This window comes from Lissotriton vulgaris, chromosome 7, assembly GCF_964263255.1.
Source record: "Lissotriton vulgaris chromosome 7, aLisVul1.2, whole genome shotgun sequence".
Taxonomy (NCBI): Eukaryota; Metazoa; Chordata; class Amphibia; order Caudata; family Salamandridae; genus Lissotriton; species Lissotriton vulgaris.
In genome coordinates, this window is record NC_141695.1 from 1,418,857,829 (window position 1) to 1,418,882,347 (window position 24,519).

Sequence of the window (24,519 nt, forward strand, 5' to 3'; positions counted from 1 at the left end):
TGCTCAGCTGACCCTGTAGGAGCAAACGTATGCCAAAAATGTGAGCAGAATGAGCTTTTCAGTGAATAGCAGCCAGGCACATTTTAGCTAGTTTTACTTGTAAGTGGGGTTTGAAACTCTTTTCAGGATCAGTACTGCGCTCAAAACATGCAGCCCAGAGGTCTCTCATGATAGCAGGTGGTTAAGTAGAAATTTGCCACTTGGCTGACCCAGCAGGAGCAAACATATGCCAAAAATGTACACAGAATGAGCTTTTCAGTGAATAGCAGCGAGGCACATTTTAGCTAGTTTTACTTGTAAGTGGGGTTGGAAACGCTTTTCAGGATCAGTACTGGGCTCAAAACATGCAGCCCTGAGGTCTCTCATGATAGCAGGTGGTTAAATAGAAATTCGCTGCTCAGCTGACCCTGTAGGAGCAACCGTATGCCAAAAATGTAAGCAGAATGAGCTTTTCAGTGAATAGCAGCCAGGCACATTTTAGCTAGTTTTACTTGTAAGTGGGGTTGGAAACGCTTTTCGGGCTCAGTACTGGGCTCAAAACATGCAGCCTTGAGGTCTCTCATGATAGCAGGTGGTTAAATAGAAATTCGCTGATCAGCTGACTCTGTAGGAGCAAACGTATGCCAAAAATGTACGCAGAATGAGATTTTCAGTGAAGAGCAGCCAGGCACATTTTAGCTAGTTTTACTTGTAAGTGGGGTTGGAAACGCTTTTCGGGCTCAGTTCTGGGCTCAAAACATGCAGCCTTGAGGTCTCTCATGATAGCAGGTGGTTAAATAGAAATTCGCTGATCAGCTGACCCTGTAGGAGCAAACGTATGCCAAAAATGTACGCAGAATGAGCTTTTCAGTGAAGAGCAGCCAGGCAAATTTTAGCTAGTTTTACTTGTAAGTGGAGTTGGAAACGCTTTTCAGGCTCAGTACTGGGCTCAAAACATGCAGCCTTGAGGTCTCTCATGATAGCAGGTGGTTAAATAGAAATTCGCTGCTCAGCTGACCCTGTAGGAGCAAACGTATGCCAAAAATGTAAGCAGAATGAGCTTTTCAGTGAAGAGCAGCCAGGCACATTTTAGCTAGTTTTACTTGTAAGTGGGGTTGGAAACGCTTTTCGGGCTCAGTACTGGGCTCAAAACATGCAGCCTTGAGGTCTCTCTCATGATAGTAGGTGGTTAAATAGAAATTCGCTGATCAGCTGACCCTGTAGGAGCAAACGTATGCCAAAAATATACGCAGAATGAGCTTTTCAGTGAAGAGCAGCCAGGCAATTTTTAACTAGTTTTACTTGTAAGTGGAGTTGGAAACGCTTTTCAGGCTCAGTACTGGGCTCAAAACATGCAGCCTCGAGGTCTCTCATGATAGCAGGTGGTTAAATAGAAATTCGCTGCTCAGCTGACCCGGCAGGAGCAAATGTATGCCAAAAATGTACACAGAATGAGCTTTTCAGTGAATAGCAGCCAGGCACATTTTAGCTAGTTTTACTTTTAAGTGGGGTTGGAAATGCTTTTCAGGCTCAGTACTGGGCTCAAAAGATGCAGCTCTGAGGTCTCTCATGATAGTAGGTGGTTAAATAGAAATTTGCTACTCAGCTGACCCGGCAGGAGCAACCGTATGCCAAAAATGTAAGCAGAATGAGCTTTTCAGTGAATAGCAGCCAGGCACATTTTAGCTAGTTTTACTTGTAAGTGTGGTTGGAAACGCTTTTTATGCTCAGTACTGGGCTCAAAACATGCAGGCCTGAGGTCTCTCATGATAGCAGGTGGTTAAATAGAAATTTGCTGCTCAGCTGACCCGGCAGGAGCAAATGTATGCCAAAAATGTACGCAGAATGAGCTTTTCAGTAAAAAGCAGCCAGGCACATTTTTGCTAGTTTTACTTGTAAGTGGGGTTGGAAACGCTTTTCAGGCTCAGTACTGGGCTCAAAACATGCAGCCCTGCGGTCTCTCATGATAGCAGGTGGTTAAATAGAAATTCGCTGCTCAGCTGATCCTGTAGGAGCAAACGTATGCCAAAAATGTAAGCAGAATGAGCTTTTCAGTGAATAGCAGCCAGGCACATTTTAGCTAGTTTTACTTGTAAGTGGGGTTTGAAACTATATTCAGGATCAGTACTGGGCTCAAAACATGCAGCCCTGAGGTCTCTCATGATAGCAGGTGGTTAAATAGAAATTCGCTGCTCAGCTGACCCGGCAGGAGCAAACGTATGCCAAAAATGTAAGCAGAATGAGCTTTTCAGTGAATAGCAGCCAGGCACATTATAGCTAGTTTTACTTTTAAGTGGGGTTGGAAATGCTTTTCAGGCTCAGTACTGGGCTCAAAAGATGCAGCTCTGAGGTCTCTCCTGATAGCAGGTGGTTAAGTATAAATTTGCCACTTGGCTGACCCAGCAGGAGCAAACGTATGCCAAAAATGTACACAGAATGAGCTTTTCAGTGAATAGCAGCCAGGCACATTTTAGCTAGTTTTACTTGTAAGTGGGGTTGGAAACGCTTTTCAGGATCAGTACTGGGCTCAAAACATGCAGCCCTGAGGTCTCTCATGATAGCAGGTGGTTAAATAGAAATTCGCTGCTCAGCTGACCCGGCAGGAGCAAACGTATGCCAAAAATGTACGCAGAATGATCTTTTTAGTGAAGAGCAGCCACGCACATTTTAGCTAGTTTTACTTGTAAGTGGATTTGGAAACGCTTTTCAGGATCAGTACTTTGCTCAAAACATGCAGCCCTGAGGTCTCTCATGATAGCAGGTGGTTAAATAGAAATTCGCTGCTCAGCTGACCCGGCAGGAGCAAATGTATGCCAACAATGTACGCAGAATGAGCTTTTCAGTGAAAAGCAGCCAGGCACATTTTAGCTAGTTTTACTTGTAAGTGGGGTTTGAAACTCTTTTCAGGATCAGTACTGCGCTCAAAACATGCAGCCCTGAGGTCTCTCATGATAGCAGGTGGTTAAATAGAAATTCGATGCTCAGCTGACCCTGTAGGAGCAACCGTATGCCAAAAATGTAAGCAGAACGAGCTTTTCAGTGAATAGCAGCCAGGCACAATTTAGCTAGTTTTACTCGTAAGTGGGGTTGGAAACGCTTTTCGGGCTCAGTACTGGGCTCAAAACATGCAGCCTTGAGGTCTCTCATGATAGCAGGTGGTTAAATAGAAATTCGCTGATCAGCTGACCCTGTAGGAGCAAACGTATGCCAAAAATGTATGCAGAATGAGATTTTCAGTGAAGAGCAGCCAGGCACATTTTAGCTAGTTTTACTTGTAAGTGGGGTTGGAAACGCTTTTCGGGCTCAGTACTGGGCTCAAAACATGCAGCCTTGAGGTCTCTCATGATAGCAGGTGGTTAAATAGAAATTCGCTGATCAGCTGACCCTGTAGGAGCAAACGTATGCCAAAAATGTACGCAGAATGAGCTTTTCAGTGAAGAGCAGCCAGGCAAATTTTAGCTAGTTTTACTTGTAAGTGGAGTTGGAAACGCTTTTCAGGCTCAGTACTGGGCTCAAAACATGCAGCCTTGAGGTCTCTCATGATAGCAGGTGGTTAAATAGAAATTCGCTGCTCAGCTGACCCTGTAGGAGCAAACGTATGCCAAAAATGTAAGCAGAATGAGCTTTTCAGTGAATAGCAGCTAGGCACATTTTAGCTAGTTTTACTTGTAAGTGGGGTCTGAAACTCTTTTCAGGATCAGTACTGGGCTCAAAACATGCAGCCCTGAGGTCTCTCATGATAGCAGGTGGTTAAATAGAAATTTGCTGATCAGCTGACCCTGTAGGAGCAAACGTATGCCAAAAATGTACGCAGAATGAGATTTTCAGTGAAGAGCAGCCAGGCACATTTTAGCTAGTTTTACTTGTAAGTGGGGTTGGAAACGATTTTCGGGCTCAGTACTCGGCTCAAAACATGCAGCCTTGAGGTCTCTCATGATAGCAGGTGGTTAAATAGAAATTGGCTGCTCAGCTGACCCGACAGGAGCAAACGTATGCCAAAAATGTAAGCAGAATGAGCTTTTCAGTGAATAGCAGCCAGGCACATTATAGCTAGTTTTACTTTTAAGTGGGGTTGGAAATGCTTTTCAGGCTCAGTACTGGGCTCAAAAGATGCAGCTCTGAGGTCTCTCATGATAGCAGGTGGTTAAATAGAAATTTGCTGCTCAGCTGACCCTGTAGGAGCAAACGTATGCCAAAAATGTAAGCAGAATGAGCTTTTCAGTGAATAGCAGCCAGGCACATTTTAGCTAGTTTTACTTGTAAGTGGGGTTTGAAACTATTTTCAGGATCAGTACTGGGCTCAAAACATGCAGCCCTGAGGTCTCTCATGATAGCAGGTGGTTAAATAGAAATTTGCTGCTCAGCTGACCCGGCAGGAGCAAACGTATGCCAAAAATGTAAGCAGAATGAGCTTTTCAGTGAATAGCAGCCAGGCACATTATAGCTAGTTTTACTTTTAAGTGGGGTTGGAAATGCTTTTCAGGCTCAGTACTGGGCTCAAAAGATGCAGCTCTGAGGTCTCTCCTGATAGCAGGTGGTTAAGTATAAATTTGCCACTTGGCTGACCCAGCAGGAGCAAACGTATGCCAAAAATGTACACAGAATGAGCTTTTCAGTGAATAGCAGCCAGGCACATTTTAGCTAGTTTTACTTGTAAGTGGGGTTGGAAACGCTTTTCAGGATCAGTACTGGGCTCAAAACATTTAGCCTTGAGGTCTCTCATGATAGCAGGTGGTTAAATAGAAATTCGCTGCTCAGCTGACCCGGCAGGAGCAAATGTATGCCAAAAATGTACACAGAATGAGCTTTTCAGTGAAGAGCAGCCAGGCACATTTTAGCTAGTTTTACTTGTAAGTGGGGTTGGAAACGCTTTTCGGGCTCAGTACTGGGCTCAAAACATGCAGCCTTGAGGTCTCTCATGATAGCAGGTGGTTAAATAGAAATTCGCTGATCAGCTGACCCTGTAGGAGCAAACGTATGCCAAAAATGTACGCAGAATGAGCTTTTCAGTGAAGAGCAGCCAGGCAAATTTTAGCTAGTTTTACTTGTAAGTGGAGTTGGAAACGCTTTTCAGGCTCAGTACTGGGCTCAAAACATGCAGCCTTGAGGTCTCTCATGATAGCAGGTGGTTAAATAGAAATTCGCTGCTCAGCTGACCCTGTAGGAGCAAACGTATGCCAAAAATGTAAGCAGAATGAGCTTTTCAGTGAATAGCAGCCAGGCACATTTTAGCTAGTTTTACTTGTAAGTGGGGTCTGAAACTCTTTTCAGGATCAGTACTGGGCTCAAAACATGCAGCCCTGAGGTCTCTCATGATAGCAGGTGGTTAAATAGAAATTCGCTGATCAGTTGACCCTGTAGGAGCAAACGTATGCCAAAAATGTACGCAGAATGAGATTTTCAGTGAAGAGCAGCCAGGCACATTTTTGCTAGTTTTACTTGTAAGTGGGGTTGGAAACGATTTTCGGGCTCAGTACTGGGCTCAAAACATGCAGCCTTGAGGTCTCTCATGATAGCAGGTGGTTAAATAGAAATTCGCTGCTCAGCTGACCCGACAGGAGCAAACGTATGCCAAAAATGTAAGCAGAATGAGCTTTTCAGTGAATAGCAGCCAGGCACATTATAGCTAGTTTTACTTTTAAGTGGGGTTGGAAATGCTTTTCAGGCTCAGTACTGGGCTCAAAAGATGCAGCTCTGAGGTCTCTCATGATAGCAGGTGGTTAAATAGAAATTTGCTGCTCAGCTGACCCTGTAGGAGCAAACGTATGCCAAAAATGTAAGCAGAATGAGCTTTTCAGTGAATAGCAGCCAGGCACATTTTAGCTAGTTTTACTTGTAAGTGGGGTTTGAAACTATTTTCAGGATCAGTACTGGGCTCAAAACATGCAGCCCTGAGATCTCTCATGATAGCAGGTGGTTAAATAGAAATTCGCTGCTCAGCTGACCCGGCAGGAGCAAACGTATGCCAAAAATGTAAGCAGAATGAGCTTTTCAGTGAATAGCAGCCAGGCACATTATAGCTAGTTTTACTTTTAAGTGGGTTTGGAAATGCTTTTCAGGCTCAGTACTGGGCTCAAAAGATGCAGCTCTAAGGTCTCTCCTGATAGCAGGTGGTTAAGTATAAATTTGCCACTTGGCTGACCCAGCAGGAGCAAACGTATGCCAAAAATGTACACAGAATGAGCTTTTCAGTGAATAGCAGCCAGGCACATTTTAGCCAGTTTTACTTTTAAGTGGGGTTGGAAATGCTTTTCAGGCTCAGTACTGGGCTCAAAAGATGCAGCTCTGAGGTCTCTCATGATAGCAGGTGGTTAAATAGAAATTTGCTGCTCAGCTGACCCGGCAGGAGCAAATGTATGCCAAAAATGTACGCAGAATGAGCTTTTCAGTGAAAAGCAGCCAGGCACATTTTAGCTAGTTTTACTTGTAAGTGGGGTTGGAAACGCTTTTCAGGCTCAGTACTGGGCTCAAAACATGCAGCCCTGAGGTCTCTCATGATAGCAGGTGGTTAAATAGAAATTCGCTGATCAGCTGACCCTGTAGGAGCAAACGTATGCCAAAAATGTACGCAGAATGAGCTTTTCAGTGAAGAGCAGGCAGGCACATTTTAGCTAGTTTTACTTGTAAGTGAGGTTGGAAATGCTTTTCGGGCTCAGTACTGGGCTCAAAACATGCAGCCTTGAGGTCTCTCATGATAGCAGGTGGTTAAATAGAAATTCGCTGATCAGCTGACTCTGTAGGAGCAAACGTATGCCAAAAATGTACGCAGAATGAGCTTTTCAGTGAAGAGCAGCCAGGCACATTTTAGCTAGTTTTACTTGTAAGTGGGGTTGGAAACGCTTTTCGGGCTCAGTACTGGGCTCAAACCATGCAGCCTTGAGGTCTCTCATGATAGCAGGTGGTTAAATAGAAATTCGCTGATCAGCTGACCCTGTAGGAGCAAACGTATGCCAAAAATGTACGCAGAATGAGCTTTTCAGTGAAGAGCAGCCAGGCAAATTTTAGCTAGTTTTACTTGTAAGTGGGGTTGGAAACGCTTTTCGGGCTCAGTACTGGGCTCAAAACATGCAGCCTTGAGGTCTCTCATGATAGCAGGTGGTTAAATAGAAATTCGCTGCTCAGCTGACCCTGTAGGAGCAAACGTATGCCAAAAATGTAAGCAGAATGAGCTTTTCAGTGAAGAGCAGCCAGGCACATTTTAGCTAGTTTTACTTGTAAGTGGAGTTGGAAACGCTTTTCAGGATCAGTACTGGGCTCAAAACATGCAGCCCTGAGGTCTCTCATGATAGCAGGTGGTTAAATAGAAATTCGCTGCTCAGCTGATCCGGCAGGAGCAAATGTATGCCAAAAATGTACGCAGAATGAGCTTTTCAGTGAAAAGCAGCCAGGCACATTTTAGCTAGTTTTACTTGTAAGTGGGGTTGGAAACGCTTTTCAGGCTCAGTACTGGGCTCAAAACATGCAGCCTTGAGGTCTCTCATGATAGCAGGTGGTTAAATAGAAATTCGCTGCTCAGCTGACCCTGTAGGAGCAAACGTATGCCAAAAATGTAAGCAGAATGAGCTTTTCAGTGAATAGCAGCCAGGCACATTTTAGCTAGTTTTACTTGTAAGTGGGGTTTGAAACTCTTTTCAGGATCAGTACTGCGCTCAAAACATGCAGCCCTGAGGTCTCTCATGATAGCAGGTGGTTAAGTAGAAATTTGCCACTTGGCTGACCCAGCAGGAGCAAACATATGCCAAAAATGTACACAGAATGAGCTTTTCAGTGAATAGCAGCCAGGCACATTTTAGCAAGTTTTACTTGTAAGTGGGGTTGGAAACGCTTTTCAGGATCAGTACTGGGCTCAAAACATGCAGCCCTGAGGTCTCTCATGATAGCAGGTGGTTAAATAGAAATTCGCTGCTCAGCTGACCCTGTAGGAGCAACCGTATGCCAAAAATGTAAGCAGAATGAGCTTTTCAGTGAATAGCAGCCAGGCACATTTTAGCTAGTTTTACTTGTAAGTGGGGTTGGAAACGCTTTTCGGGCTCAGTACTGGGCTCAAAACATGCAGCCTTGAGGTCTCTCATGATAGCAGGTGGTTAAATAGAAATTCGCTGATCAGCTGACTCTGTAGGAGCAAACGTATGCCAAAAATGTACGCAGAATGAGATTTTCAGTGAAGAGCAGCCAGGCACATTTTAGCTAGTTTTACTTGTAAGTGGGGTTGGAAACGCTTTTCGGGCTCAGTACTGGGCTCAAAACATGCAGCCTTGAGGTCTCTCATGATAGCAGGTGGTTAAATAGAAATTCGCTGATCAGCTGACCCTGTAGGAGCAAACGTATGCCAAAAAAGTACGCAGAATGAGCTTTTCAGTGAAGAGCAGCCAGGCAATTTTTAACTAGTTTTACTTGTAAGTGGAGTTGGAAACGCTTTTCAGGCTCAGTACTGGGCTCAAAACATGCAGCCTCAAGGTCTCTCATGATAGCAGGTGGTTAAATAGAAATTCGCTGCTCAGCTGACCCGGCAGGAGCAAATGTATTACAAAAATGTACACAGAATGAACTTTTCAGTGAATAGCAGCCAGGCACATTTTAGCTAGTTTTACTTTTAAGTGGGGTTGGAAATGCTTTTCAGGCTCAGTACTGGGCTCAAAAGATGCAGCTCTGAGGTCTCTCATGATAGTAGGTGGTTAAATAGAAATTTGCTGCTCAGCTGACCCGGCAGGAGCAACCGTATGCCAAAAATGTAAGCAGAATGAGCTTTTCAGTGAATAGCAGCCAGGCACATTTTAGCTAGTTTTACTTGTAAGTGGGGTTGGAAACGCTTTTCAGGCTCAGTACTGGGCTCAAAACATGCAGCCCTGCGGTCTCTCATGATAGCAGGTGGTTAAATAGAAATTCGCTGCTCAGCTGATCCTGTAGGAGCAAACGTATGCCAAAAATGTAAGCAGAATGAGCTTTTCAGTGAATAGCAGCCAGGCACATTTTAGCTAGTTTTACTTGTAAGTGGGGTTTGAAACTATATTCAGGATCAGTACTGGGCTCAAAACATGCAGCCCTGAGGTCTCTCATGATAGCAGGTGGTTAAATAGAAATTCGCTGCTCAGCTGACCCGGCAGGAGCAAACGTATGCCAAAAATGTAAGCAGAATGAGCTTTTCAGTGAATAGCAGCCAGGCACATTATAGCTAGTTTTACTTTTTTTTTTTTTTTTTTTTTTTTGAAGACCTTTATTTAGCAGAGCACAACATACAATATTCCCGCCTACAACCCAGCGGGCCGGCCAAACAATCAGAGCATCGTTATTACCAGAACATGAAAGACACAGCCCCTGTGCCGTCAACTCGGGCGTACGGCGGCGTTTTAAAGTGCTTGTGCTTGCAATCATGAGGTATTAGGCAGGATGATGAAGGTCCATTTTTAGTTTAGTGCATAGAATAACGGCAACAGTTTCTAAATTTCTTTTTTATAAAAAGGGGAAAACAAACAAAGAACAAGCTCCCCCTTAACTTGGTCGTTAAGTTACTTCACAGTTAGGTACAGTGCAGTTCCGGTGCTTGAGCAATGTCCAATCTCATTTAAGTGCTTAGAGTCAGTGAGTAAGAAGATGCATTATATGTCCAGCGAGCTAGTCTGCGTGGTCGGAGGAGGCTCGCAGATGTTACCCCTGTAGTCGTTCCACCTGGACCAGACTTCCACCCATTTACGGGGACAACCTCTAGTTACATACACTGTCTTCTCCTGTAACATACACCAGTCCATGTCGCATTGCCAATCTCTCAGCCTCGGTGGGTTAGGATCACCCCACAATCTAGCAATATTTCTTTTTGCCACCATTTGCCCAAGCGTTACCCAGAGTTTCCCTTTAGGCGATAAGTCAGTGGGTTCCCAGATGTTAAGAAGACATCTCTTGGCCTCTAGACGAATTTCCACCTCCCACACCTCTTGCATGCAGTGCACCACCCTCCTCCAGTACTTTTGCACTTTTTGACATCCCCACAGTATATGAAAAAAGGTACCTGTTGCCCTACATCCCCTCCTGCATAGCCCGTCCCCCCCTCTTCCCATAAGTTGCAGCCTCGTACAAGAAATATAAATTCTATGCAGTATTTTCAGTTGAATTAGGCGCATTCGGGCCGATATCGCCACCTCGCGAGGCGAGGCAAGAGCATACATCCATTCTTCCTCGTCAATTTCCAACCCATCCGCCATCCATTTCTCTTTCAAGGGTAGGAGCAGGTCGGGGGATTATTAATCAATTTTTTGTACGTGAGAGATATGGCGTGTTCCGGCATATGGCCATCTAGTAGTCTATCTTCAAGAGGGGAGATTTGTGGCAGTTTAGTGTGGGGTGGAATGTTCGTCTGAAGGGAGTGCCTCACCTGCAGATATCTGAAGTGTTCGGTGGGTGCCAGCTCGTACGTGTCCTGCAGATGAGCAAATGTGTGAATACCTTCAGGACCCCAGATGTCTTTTATTTGCGAGATCCCAATCAGGTCCCATTCCCGGAACCCTTTTGAACGGCCCAAGTTGCCTAGTTTTTCAGAGGCCCAGAGAGGTGTAGCCATGGTGAGGACCCCGGACCATCCCAGCTTTTTCTGAGCTATGTGCCAAATCTGTACTGAGTGTTGTGTAGGCCCAGTGAGGTGATGTTTGCCCACCTTAGAGTAGAGTGCGGTTTCATAGTTCCCCCCAGGGAGCAGCCATCTGTCCATCCCGTAGGCCGGATCATTCCCATCCCCGTATGTCCCTTGATTAATGGCTGCGAGATGGGCCGCCCAGTAGTACTTACGGATGTCGGGGAGGGCTATGCCACCGTCATACCATCCCAGTGTGAGTTTGGATAACGCAATGCGTGGGGCGCCTGCCCACAGGAGGTCACGTTGAGCCGCCTCGATTGCTGTGAAGTAGGCATTGGGCACCAGGTCAGGGTAGTTTTGGAGAGCGTAAAGGAACCTTGGCAGCGCCATCATTTTAAATAAGGCAGCGCGGCCCAATAGTGACAAAGGCAGGGTCTGCCAGGACTTTGCCTCTCTCTGGAGCCGTCTGAGGGGTGGTTGAAGGTTACGCTCATAGGACCTGGCCTTATCCTTCGTGATGAACACCCCCAGGTATGTGAAGCCATCCACCACTACTGTGATGGGACAGGTGTCGGGGAGCCTGGGGGGGTTCCCGCGTAGTACGTACAGAGACGATTTGCCCCAGTTGATCCGGAAGCCGGAATTACGACCAAAGCTTGCGAAGATGTCCAGTGCAGCAAGTATCGACCTACGCGGCTTGGAGAGGTATAGCAGTATATCATCTGCGTAGAGGGATATTTTGTCTTCCCATCCCTCCGCCCACTCTATCCCTCTCAGGTAGACGTCTTGTCTGATCCACGCTGCCAACGGTTCCAAGGAAAGGGCGAACAAGAGGGGAGAAAGGGGGCAGCCCTGCCTAGTACCGCGTTCTAGCGGGAAGACCTCTGACACCTTGTTGTTCACCAGCACCTGTGCCAGTGGTTCCGAATAGAGAAGACGGACCCAGGCTATAAATTGGGGTCCGAAGCCCAGTTTGCGTAGGACAGCGAATATGTAGGGCCACTCTAGGGTGTCAAACGCCATGGTGGCGTCCAGGGAGACCACGACAGCGTCCTCCTGTAGTTTATGGCGTTGCCCGATCACCCCGTGTAGGCGTCTAATATTAAGGGCTGTGTTGCGGTGAGGCATAAAGCCCGACTGGTCCGGATGTACCAGTGTACTTAGTACCGGCTTAAGCCTATTGGCAAGTGTTTTTGCCAGAATTTTGGGCTCAGCGTTAAGGAGGGAGATTGGCCTATAGGAGGCACAGGATTCCCTAGGCTTCCCTTCTTTTGGGATCGCCACTATAGTAGCTACTCGCTGGTCACGCGGCAGTATTCCCGCTTTCCTGCTGGCGTCGAACATGGACTTAAGGTGTTTACTAATAATATCAGATTTGAGCTTGTACACCTCTATTGGGAGGCCGTTCGGGCCCAGAGCTTTCCCTGGACGGAGGTCCACTATTGCACGCTGTATCTCGGCCTCCGTAAGTGGGCTGTCGATGGTCTCCCGATCGTCTTCCGACAGGCATGGCATTCGTATATCGGCAAGGAGGGCTATAGAGTCCTCCTCTGGACGGTCAGACTCTCGCGTATAGACCTGTTTGTAGTGTTTAGCAAATTTGTTCACTATGTCTCGAGGCTCTGTAAGAACCATCCCAGACAACGTGTGTATTATCGGCACTACCTTTCCGGCCTGCTGCTTTTTGTCTAGCCACGCTATGAGTTTCCCGGCTTTATCGCCCTGGTCGTACAACCTACCCATCTTATGTCTCGCCGCCGTCTGGGCCTCTTGAGAGACCAGTGCTCTGTATTCTGCCAACTTGATCTGCAACTTATGGCGAACCGTACTGGCCCCGTTTTCGAGTGCCTCCGCCTCAAGTTCCACGAGATCCGCCTCAACTGTCGTGACCTGGTAGCGCTTCTCTCGTCGCTTACCCGCGATGGCAGACAGTGCCTCCCCCCTGATCACAGTTTTAAACGCCTCCCACACAGTGACAGGGGAGTTCACTGATCCTACATTGCGCTCAAAATACTGGGAAATGGAGGTGTCAAGTTTTTTTCGTGTGTCTCCGCTTTTCAAGTGCCAGGGGTTTATCGGCGCCACGCAACCCTCTCGCTTGGTTCCGAATATAATGTGGGTAGTGACCGGAGAGTGGTCCGAAATTCCCCGAGGTAAGAGTACAGCATCTTGCACTGTAGTGTTTTGCTGCATCAGGGTGAGGATGTAGTCGAGGCGTGAGAAGGAGTGATGTGGCCCAGAGAAGAAGGTGTACTGGCTATCTGTGGGATGAAGAAGGCGCCAAACGTCCGTGAGTCCGAAGGCCTCAAGAAAGTCAGCTAGCCATTTTTGTCCTTGGGGCAGGTCTCTAGGGGGTCGCCTGTCCAGGGTCCCTGAGACCACTGAATTAAAATCTCCGCCTAAAACCAGTTGACCATCGGGAAGGGAGAGTAGCAATTTGCCCAAGTCTGTGTAGGCTCGAGCCTGCAGTCCAGGCGGGACATAGGCCGACAGAAGGTTCAATGTGTACCCCTCCCATCGTCCTGAGACCGCCGCTAAGCGGCCCTGCGGGTCGGATTCGATCCGGTCTATATGTAGGGGCAGGGAGCGGTGTAGAAGGATTCCCACCCCCCGTGAGCCTGAGGTGAAGCCGGAGTGCGCTGCTAGAGTGTAGCCCCATCTGTTGAGGGCCTGGCATGCATTACCCATCAGATGGGTTTCCTGTAGCATTACCACGTCCGGCCAGTGCCTTTTAATGAACTGTAAGACTATAGTGCGTTTAAGTCTATCCCCCAATCCATTCACATTCCAGCTCATGATTTTCAGACTTTTTTCCCATCTCTTAGCCATATCCATTACTCTGCAAGAGTTCATAACTCAGCACCCCTGAACTGTCATAGACTACGTGAACATATACTTTGTACGACCATAACAAACCCCAACCTCCCCACCCCTCCCCGGATCCCACCCCGCATGCGTGATCAATGCAATCATTTAAGGTTCCGTCAACAAGCGACTCCATCCTCTCCCCCCCCCATCTGTCCCCAACATCCCACCCTCCTCTGCAAAAAGCAAACCCCCCCTCCCTGCTCCCTGCTCCGTGGGTTCCAAACTACCCACCACCCCAATTAGCAGAGCGCCTGTCGCCCAACCCTACCCCGGTGAAAGCCCACCGAGGAAACTTTACTCGGGAAAAGTGCGGGCCAGCCCCGTCCCGGCCGCCCTCCCGTGGTGTCCCAGTTCAATCGGTCCCTCTGGCCGGGAGTGCATCAGGTAAACAGTGAGCCCGGCTCACATACCCCGGGTTAGCAGACATGCTGACCCCTCGGAGCAACCAAGTCTTACAATAAACACACTTTATACATTACTGTTTGACGGCTTCTAGTCAAGTGTTCATGTCCTCATCTCGCTGTGTTGTCTCTGGGTGAGTCCCAGCGGGGACTGTTCGATCTCGAACGCCAGGACCGTTGGCTCTGCTCGGCATCGCCCGCTCCCTCCGCTGCCGACCCCGGGGAGGGGTGTCCTGTGTCTCACCATTGTCCGCCGTCCCTCAGAGGGGGGTCCTCAATCCGCGCCGTGTCAAGCCACTCCTGAGCCGCCGCAGGCGAAGTGAAGAAGTGGGATCTGCCGCCGTGTACGATCTTCAGTTTAGCGGGAAAAAACATCATGTATCGAATTCCGCGTTCTCGTAGCGCTGCCTTGATCCCTTGGAAGGAGCGCCTCTCCTGCTGAACCTGGAGCGTGAAATCCGGGAAGAAGCGGACCGTGGCCCCCTCGTACTGTAGATCACCATGTTGTCTGGCCGCCTGAAGAATCGCGTCCCGGTCTCGATAGTTAAGGATTTTAGCAATAATTGAACGTGGTAAGGCCCCTGGTTTGGGTTTCGGGATCGGGGCCCTGTGAGCCCGCTCGACAGTGAAGAACTTCGACAGTCTCTTGGGTTTTAAGTGGCGGAGTATCAAATCTTCCAGAAAGAGTTCCATACTATCTCCCTCAAGTCCTTCGGCCACACCTACCACGCGTATGTTGCTCCTCCGAGCCCTACCTTCCTGGTCATCAAGCCGTAGGGCCATCAGTCGATGTTGGTGTACCAGCTCGTTGACCCTGCCCTCAAGCCGCTTCTCCGACTCCTGGAGGGCCTTAATGTCCACTTCATTGGTTTTGGAGTGGTCAGTTGTTTTCCCCAAGTCGTCCGGAGTAGGTTCACCTCAATCGTGACCTTGTCCATCTTTGTCTCAAGGCTGGTGCCGAGGGTCTGGATTGCCGCCATTATGGACGTAAGGGAGGGCTCCGCCTGGCTCGTGCCTTCCTTCGTCGCCCCTCCGGGCTGCGTTGGCGTTTTAGCTGTCGCATAGTTGTCCATCTTGTTAGTCTGGGTTACCAGACCCCCTTTGGGCCGCATGGCTGATCTGGTGCCCCTGGGACCGGCTATTTCTCCGTCCGCCTGGCGTCTAGGGTGTCCACGGGTCAGTGCCACACCACCTGCTTTCCCCGGAAACAGCGCAACGCAGGGCCCCTGTCTGTGGAGCACCCCGCAGTCTATTGGCCGAGGTCTTCAGCGTCCCTGGGGCCCGCGATCACGGTCCACCGCCCCGCGCCGTCAGCAGGCACCCCAGTGCTCAGTCCGCCTCCGCAGCAGTGGGCGTGTGCCTTACACCTGGCTAGTGCCTCACTTCAAAGTATTGTGGCCGCGACAGCTCACCCAGCTATGGCCACTGCAAGCCTTCTGCCTCTTTCCCAGGGTCACTTTAAGGAGGCCACGACGTCCAGTCCTCTCATGGGCCACCGCTGTGCACTCTCTCTCCCACCCCCGCTCAGGCCACTCTTCCGTACCTGTGTGGTCTGTCCGAAGGCCCCCTGGAGCTGCAGGCCCCCGCAGTGGCTCCGCTCGGCAGCACCAGAGCAGCTGTCACCTGTCTCCCTCAAAACTGCTCCGAGCCGGCAGCAGGGCGGACGCCGGGGCCACGCGTGATGCGGTATCGGCCAGTCACCAAATGGCAGGCTGTCTTCAAGGGTCGCGGTCCCCGCAGAGAGCTTCGCGGGTCCACGGTGTCGCTCCTCCCCTGGTGTGGGCCACCTGGCAGTGCCCACCAGGCCGATCGCTAGGCTCCGCACGGCGCTCCTATGGGTGTTCAAAGGCCGCAGTCTCGTAGCGCCACAGGCGCGGCCACGCCCCCTCCTCCTGGCGCCAAACAGGCCGCGGCGACCTACAGGCCGGACACCGGGGTCTGGCGTAGTGCTGTTGGCGGCTCCATGGTATCTGCCGCGAGGTGTCTCCCATCCGCCGATCGCCGCGATCCCGGCACAGCGCTCTCCGGGGGTCACTGGATACCGCAAAGGCGCTCCGATTTAGCACCAGGTCTGAGGGAGCTGGGGACTCGGTGGATTAGCCTCCCAGCACGGAGAATGGACGGATTTTTTAGGGGACACCAGCGGTCCCGGCGGAGCTCGGGAATCAGGCGGCCATTTCCTACGGCACCTGGCCACGCCCCTAGTTTTACTTTTAAGTGGGGTTGGAAATGCTTTTCAGGCACAGTACTGGGCTCAAAAGATGCAGCTCTGAGGTCTCTCCTGATAGCAGGTGGTTAAGTATAAATTTGCCACTTGGCTGACCCAGCAGGAGCAAACGTATGCCAAAAATGTACACAGAATGAGCTTTTCAGTGAATAGCAGCCAGGCACATTTTAGCTAGTTTTACTTGTAAGTGGGGTTGGAAACGCTTTTCAGGATCAGTACTGGGCTCAAAACATGCAGCCCTGAGGTCTCTCATGATAGCAGGTGGTTAAATAGAAATTCGCTGCTCAGCTGACCCGGCAGGAGCAAACGTATGCCAAAAATGTACGCAGAATGATCTTTTTAGTGAAGAGCAGCCACGCACATTTTAGCTAGTTTTACTTGTAAGTGGATTTGGAAACGCTTTTCAGGATCAGTACTTTGCTCAAAACATGCAGCCCTGAGGTCTCTCATGATAGCAGGTGGTTAAATAGAAATTCGCTGCTCAGCTGACCCGGCAGGAGCAAATGTATGCCAAAAATGTACGCAGAATGAGCTTTTCAGTGAAAAGCAGCCAGGCACATTTTAGCTAGTTTTACTTGTAAGTGGGGTTTGAAACTCTTTTCAGGATCAGTACTGCGCTCAAAACATGCAGCCCTGAGGTCTCTCATGATAGCAGGTGGTTAAATAGAAATTCGATGCTCAGCTGACCCTGTAGGAGCAACCGTATGCCAAAAATGTAAGCAGAACGAGCTTTTCAGTGAATAGCAGCCAGGCACAATTTAGCTAGTTTTACTTGTAAGTGGGGTTGGAAACGCTTTTCGGGCTCAGTACTGGGCTCAAAACATGCAGCCTTGAGGTCTCTCATGATAGCAGGTGGTTAAATAGAAATTCGCTGATCAGCTGACCCTGTAGGAGCAAACGTATGCCAAAAATGTACGCAGAATGAGATTTTCAGTGAAGAGCAGCCAGGCACATTTTAGCTAGTTTTACTTGTAAGTGGGGTTGGAAACGCTTTTCGGGCTCAGTACTGGGCTCAAAACATGCAGCCTTGAGGTCTCTCATGATAGCAGGTGGTTAAATAGAAATTCGCTGATCAGCTGACCCTGTAGGAGCAAACGTATGCCAAAAATGTACGCAGAATGAGCTTTTCAGTGAAGAGCAGCCAGGCAAATTTTAGCTAGTTTTACTTGTAAGTGGAGTTGGAAACGCTTTTCAGGCTCAGTACTGGGCTCAAAACATGCAGCCTTGAGGTCTCTCATGATAGCAGGTGGTTAAATAGAAATTCGCTGCTCAGCTGACCCTGTAGGAGCAAACGTATGCCAAAAATGTAAGCAGAATGAGCTTTTCAGTGAATAGCAGCCAGGCACATTTTAGCTAGTTTTACTTGTAAGTGGGGTCTGAAACTCTTTTCAGGATCAGTACTGGGCTCAAAACATGCAGCCCTGAGGTCTCTCATGATAGCAGGTGGTTAAATAGAAATTTGCTGATCAGCTGACCCTGTAGGAGCAAACGTATGCCAAAAATGTACGCAGAATGAGATTTTCAGTGAAGAGCAGCCAGGCACATTTTAGCTAGTTTTACTTGTAAGTGGGGTTGGAAACGATTTTCGGGCTCAGTACTGGGCTCAAAACATGCAGCCTTGAGGTCTCTCATGATGGCAGGTGGTTAAAAAGAAATTCGCTGCTCAGCTGACCCGACAGGAGCAAACGTATGCCAAAAATGTAAGCAGAATGAGCTTTTCAGTGAATAGCAGCCAGGCACATTATAGCTAGTTTTACTTTTAAGTGGGGTTGGAAATGCTTTTCAGGCTCAGTACTGGGCCCAAAAGATGCAGCTCTGAGGTCTCTCATGATAGCAGGTGGTTAAATAGAAATTTGCTGCTCAGCTGACCCTGTAGGAGCAAACGTATGCCAAAAATGTAAGCAGAATTAGCTTTTCAGTGAATAGCAGCCAGGCACATTTTAGCTAGTTTTACTTGTAAGTGGGGTTTGAAACTATTTTCAGGATCAGTACTGGGCTCAAAACATGCAGCCCTGAGGTCTCTCATGATAGCAGGTGGTTAAATAGAAATTCGCTGCTCAGCTGACCCGGCAGGAGCAAACGTATGCCAAAAATGTAAGCAGAATGAGCTTTTCAGTGAATAGCAGCCAGGCACATTATAGCTAGTTTTACTTTTAAGTGGGGTTGGAAATGCTTTTCAGGCTCAGTACCGGGCTCAAAAGATGCAGCTCTGAGGTCTCTCCTGATAGCAGGTGGTTAAGTATAAATTTGCCACTTGGCTGACCCAGCAGGAGCAAACGTATGCCAAAAATGTACACAGAATGAGCTTTTCAGTGAATAGCAGCCAGGCACATTTTAGCTAGTTTTACTTGTAAGTGGGGTTGGAAACGCTTTTCAGGATCAGTACTGGGCTCAAAACATGCAGCCCTGAGGTCTCTCATGATAGCAGGTGGTTAAATAGAAATTCGCTGCTCAGCTGACCCGGCAGGAGCAAACGTATGCCAAAAATGTACGCAGAATGATCTTTTTAGTGAAGAGCAGCCACGCACATTTTAGCTAGTTTTACTTGTAAGTGGATTTGGAAACGCTTTTCAGGATCAGTACTTTGCTCAAAACATGCAGCCCTGAGGTCTCTCATGATAGCAGGTGGTTAAATAGAAATTCGCTGCTCAGCTGACCCGGCAGGAGCAAATGTATGCCAAAAATGTACGCAGAATGAGCTTTTCAGTGAAAAGCAGCCAGGCACATTTTAGCTAGTTTTACTTGTAAGTGGGGTTTGAAACTCTTTTCAGGATCAGTACTGCGCTCAAAACATGCAGCCCTGAGGTCTCTCATGATAGCAGGTGGTTAAATAGAAATTCGATGCTCAGATGACCCTGTAGGAGCAACCGTATGCCAAAAATGTAAGCAGAATGAGCTTTTCAGTGAATAGCAGCCAGGCACAATTTAGCTAGTTTTACTTGTAAGTGGGGTTGGAAACGCTTTTCAGGATCAGTACTGGGCTCAAAACATGCAGCCCTGAGGTCTCTCATGATAGCAGGTGGTTAAATAGAAATTCGCTGCTCAGCTGACCCTGTAGGAGCAACCGTATGCCAAAAATGTAAGCAGAATGAGCTTTTCAGTGAAAAGCAGCCAGGCACATTTTAGTAGTTTTACTTGTAAGTGGGGTTGGAAACGCTTTTCGGGCTCAATACTGGGCTCAAAACATGCAGCCTTAAGGTCTCTCATGATAGCAGGTGGTTAAAAAGAAATTCGCTGATCAGCTGACCCTGTAGGAGCAAACGTATGCCAAAAATGTACGCAGAATGAGCTTTTCAGTGAAGAGCAGCCAGGCAAATTTTAGCTAGTTTTAATTGTAAGTGGAGTTGGAAACACTTTTCAGGCTCAGTACTGGGCTCAAAACATGCATCCTGAGGTCTCTCATGATAGCAGGTGGTTAAATCGAAATTCGCTGCTCAGCTGACCCTGTAGGAGCAAACGTATGCCAAAAATGTAAGCAGAATGAGCTTTTCAGTGAAAAGCAGCCAGGCACATTTTAGCTAGTTTTACTTGTAAGTGGGGTTTGAAACTCTTTTCAGGATCAGTACTGGGCTCAAAACATGCAGCCCTGAGGTCTCTCATGATAGCAGGTGGTTAAATAGAAATTAGCTGATCAGCTGACCCTGTAGGAGCAAACGTATGCCAAAAATGTACGCAGAATGAGATTTTCAGTGAAGAGCAGCCAGGCACATTTTAGCTAGTTTTACTTGTAAGTGGGGTTGGAAACGCTTTTCGGGCTCAGTACTGGGCTCAAAACATGCAGCCTTGAGGTCTCTCATGATAGCAGGTGGTTAAATGGAAATTCGCTGATCAGCTGACCCTGTAGGAGCAAACGTATGCCAAAAATGTACGCAGAATGAGCTTTTCAGTGAATAGCAGCCAGGCACATTTTAGCTAGTTTTACTTGTAAGTGGGGTTTGAAACTCTTTTCAGGATCAGTACTGGGCTCAAAACATGCAGCCCTGAGGTCTCTCATGATAGCAGGTGGTTAAATAGAAATTCGCTGATCAGCTGACCCTGTAGGAGCAAACGTATGCCAAAAATGTACGCAGAATGAGATTTTCAGTGAAGAGCAGCCAGGCACATTTTAGCTAGTTTTACTTGTAAGTGGGGTTGGAAACGCTTTTCGGGCTCAGTACTGGGCTCAAAACATGCAGCCTTGAGGTCTCTCATGATAGCAGGTGGTTAAATAGAAATTCGCTGATCATCTGACCCTGTAGGAGCAAACGTATGCCAAAAATGTACGCAGAATGAGCTTTTCAGTGAAGAGCAGCCAGGCAAATTTTAGCTAGTTTTACTTGTAAGTGGAGTTGGAAACGCTTTTCAGGCTCATTACTGGGCTCAAAACATGCAGCCTTGAGGTCTCTCATGATAGCAGGTGGTTAAATAGAAATTCGCTGCTCAGCTGACCCTGTAGGAGCAACCGTATGCCAAAAATGTAAGCAGAATGAGCTTTTCAGTGAATAGCAGCCAGGCAAATTTTAGCTAGTTTTACTTGTAAGTGGGGTTGGAAACGCTTTTCGGGCTCAGTACTGGGCTCAAAACATGCAGCCTTGAGGTCTCTCATGATAGCAGGTGGTTAAATAGAAATTCGCTGATCAGCTGACCCTGTAGGAGCAAACGTATGCCAAAAATGTACGCAGAATGAGCTTTTCAGTGAAGAGCAGCCAGGCAATTTTTAGCTAGTTTTACTTGTAAGTGGAGTTGGAAACGCTTTTCAGGCTCAGTACTGGGCTCAAAACATGCAGCCTTGAGGTCTCTCATGATAGCAGGTGGTTAAATAGAAATTCGCTGCTCAGCTGACCCTGTAGGAGCAACCGTATGCCAAAAATGTAAGCAGAATGAGCTTTTCAGTGAATAGCAGCCAGGCACATTTTAGCTAGTTTTTCTTGTAAGTGGGGTTGGAAACGCTTTTCAGGATCAGTACTGGGCTCAAAACATGCAGCCCTGAGGTCTCTCATGATAGCAGGTGGTTAAATCGAAATTCGCTGCTCAGCTGACCCTGTAGGAGCAACCGTATGCCAAAAATGTAAGCAGAATGAGCTTTTCAGTGAAAAGCAGCCAGGCACATTTTAGTAGTTTTACTTGTAAGTGGGGTTGGAAACGCTTTTCGGGCTCAATACTGGGCTCAAAACATGCAGCCTTAAGGTCTCTCATGATAGCAGGTGGTTAAAAAGAAATTCGCTGATCAGCTGACCCTGTAGGAGCAAACGTATGCCAAAAATGTACGCAGAATGAGCTTTTCAGTGAAGAGCAGCCAGGCAAATTTTAGCTAGTTTTAATTGTAAGTGGAGTTGGAAACACTTTTCAGGCTCAGTACTGGGCTCAAAACATGCATCCTGAGGTCTCTCATGATAGCAGGTGGTTAAATCGAAATTCGCTGCTCAGCTGACCCTGTAGGAGCAAACGTATGCCAAAAATGTAAGCAGAATGAGCTTTTCAGTGAATAGCAGCCAGGCACATTTTAGCTAGTTTTACTTGTAAGTGGGGTTTGAAACTCTTTTCAGGATCAGTACTGGGCTCAAAACATGCAGCCCTGAGGTCTCTCATGATAGCAGGTGGTTAAATGGAAATTCGCTGATCAGCTGACCCTGTAGGAGCAAACGTATGCCAAAAATGTACGCAGAATGAGCTTTTCAGTGAATAGCAGCCAGGCACATTTTAGCTAGTTTTACTTGTAAGTGGGGTTTGAAACTCTTTTCAGGATCAGTACTGGGCTCAAAACATGCAGCCCTGAGGTCTCTCATGATAGCAGGTGGTTAAATAGAAATTCGCTGATCAGCTGACCCTGTAGGAGCAAACGTATGCCAAAAATGTACGCAGAATGAGATTTTCAGTGAAGAGCAGCCAGGCACATTTTAGCTAGTTTTACTTGTAAGTGGGGTTGGAAACGCTTTTCGGGCTCAGTACTGGGCTCAAAACATGCAGCCTTGAGGTCTCTCATGATAGCAGGTGGTTAAATAGAAATTCGCTGATCATCTGACCCTGTAGGAGCAAACGTATGCCAAAAATGTACGCAGAATGAGCTTTTCAGTGAAGAGCAGCCAGGCAAATTTTAGCTAGTTTTACTTGTAAGTGGAGTTGGAAACGCTTTTCAGGCTCATTACTGGGCTCAAAACATGCAGCCTTGAGGTCTCTCATGATAGCAGGTGGTTAAATAGAAATTCGCTGCTCAGCTGACCCTGTAGGAGCAACCGTATGCCAAAAATGTAAGCAGAATGAGCTTTTCAGTGAATAGCAGCCAGGCAAATTTTAGCTAGTTTTAATTGTAAGTGGGGTTGGAAACGCTTTTCGGGCTCAGTACTGGGCTCAAAACATGCAGCCTTGAGGTCTCTCATGATAGCAGGTGGTTAAATAGAAATTCGCTGATCAGCTGACCCTGTAGGAGCAAACGTATGCCAAAAATGTACGCAGAATGAGCTTTTCAGTGAAGAGCAGCCAGGCAATTTTTAGCTAGTTTTACTTGTAAGTGGAGTTGGAAACGCTTTTCAGGCTCAGTACTGGGCTCAAAACATGCAGCCTTGAGGTCTCTCATGATAGCAGGTGGTTAAATAGAAATTCGCTGCTCAGCTGACCCTGTAGGAGCAACCGTATGCCAAAAATGTAAGCAGAATGAGCTTTTCAGTGAATAGCAGCCAGGCACATTTTAGCTAGTTTTTCTTGTAAGTGGGGTTGGAAACGCTTTTCAGGATCAGTACTGGGCTCAAAACATGCAGCCCTGAGGTCTCTCATGATAGCAGGTGGTTAAATAGAAATTCGCTGATCAGCTGACCCTGTAGGAGCAAACGTATGCCAATTTCCTAGTATATGGAAGAAGGCTGTTATAAAACCCCTTCTGAAAAAACCCTCCCTAGACCCTACAGCCGTCGCCAGCTATAGACCCATTGCGTGTCTACCCTTTGCCGCCAAAGTATGCGAATCCATGATGAATAGACAGCTTTCAGAGTTCGTTGAGACCCACCGACTTCTCGATGAATCGCAGTTTGGCTTTAGGAAAGGGCATGGGACAGAGACCGCCCTGATTAAGGCCTCTGATGAGATCAGGGCGATCATGGATCAGGGGGGGCGGCTGTCCTCATCCTTTTGGATTTGTCAGCGGCCTTTGACACGGTCGACCATGTCATCCTGGTCGACCGTGTCACAGCTCTGGGCATAAGCGATCTGGCCAAGGATCTCATTTCATCTTTCCTGGCAGACCGTACCCAGACTGTAAGGCTGGGAGATTTCTACTCACCCACCTCTGTACTCCCCTGTAGAGTCCCACAAGGTTCCTCGCTAAGTCCCATGCTATTTAACATTTATGTAGCAGACTTAGCGAGGGTAATAAAGGCACATGGAGTACGGCTAACATCTTATGCAGATGATACCCAGCTGGTCCTGGGCATCCATAAGGACGGCTGCGCTGTGGCAGCCAACTTCCAGAGAGCTATGCTTGAGGTCAGTACCTGGATGGCCTCTAATTGTCTTAGGCTCAACTCGGACAAGACCGAGGTTATGACCTTTGGAAAACTCTCTCCAGAATGGTCTTCTAACTGGTGGCCGGAAAAGCTCGGCTATCCACCTGTCCCAGTGGAAAAAGCCAGAAACCTGGGAATCATTTTTGACAGCAAGTTGGTATTTGACCTTCATACAAACAAGGTTGTGTCGTCTTCTTTCTTTATTCTGAAAAAGATTAAGAAGCTGCTGCCTTATCTCCCTCCCTCAGCTGGGAAGACTCTGGTCTCTACCTTAGTCTTCTCCAAAATGGATTATGGAAACGCTCTCTTTCTCCATACCCAGAAGCGTGTTATAACAAAGCTGCAATCCATCCAGAATGCGGCAGCCAGGATTCTCCTGAGCATTCCTTGCCGCAACTCCACCACTCTTGGCATTCGTCAACTCCACTGGCTGAGAGTAGAGAGCCGCATTAAATTCAAGGCCCTCTGCATTGCATATAGGGCAGTACACGGCATAGGACCCAGGTTCCTGACGGAAGCCTTTCAGCCATACACTCCTAGATGGCAATTAAGATCGGCCAATACCAACCTCCTCACTGTGCCACGCACAAGAACGGCCACCTGGGGAGATAGACGTTTCTTGGTGGCCACCCCAAAACTCTGGAATCTTCTGCCACATTTCATCAAAACTGCCCCGAACCTGATGAGCTTCCGCAGGCTCTTAAAAACGTGGTTATTTAACCAGTGAGAGGATGACTGACCCCAGTAGCTCCACAGCGCCGAGACACCCCAGGGTATTTGTTGCGCTATAAAAATTACGTAAATAAATGAATAAATAAATAAAAATGTACGCAGAATGAGCTTTTCAGTGAAGAGCAGCCAGGCAAATTTTAGCTAGTTTTACTTGTAAGTGGAGTTGGAAACGCTTTTCAGGCTCAGTACTGGGCTCAAAACATGCAGCCTTGAGGTCTCTCATGATAGCAGGTGGTTAAATAGAAATTCGCTGCTCAGCTGACCCTGTAGGAG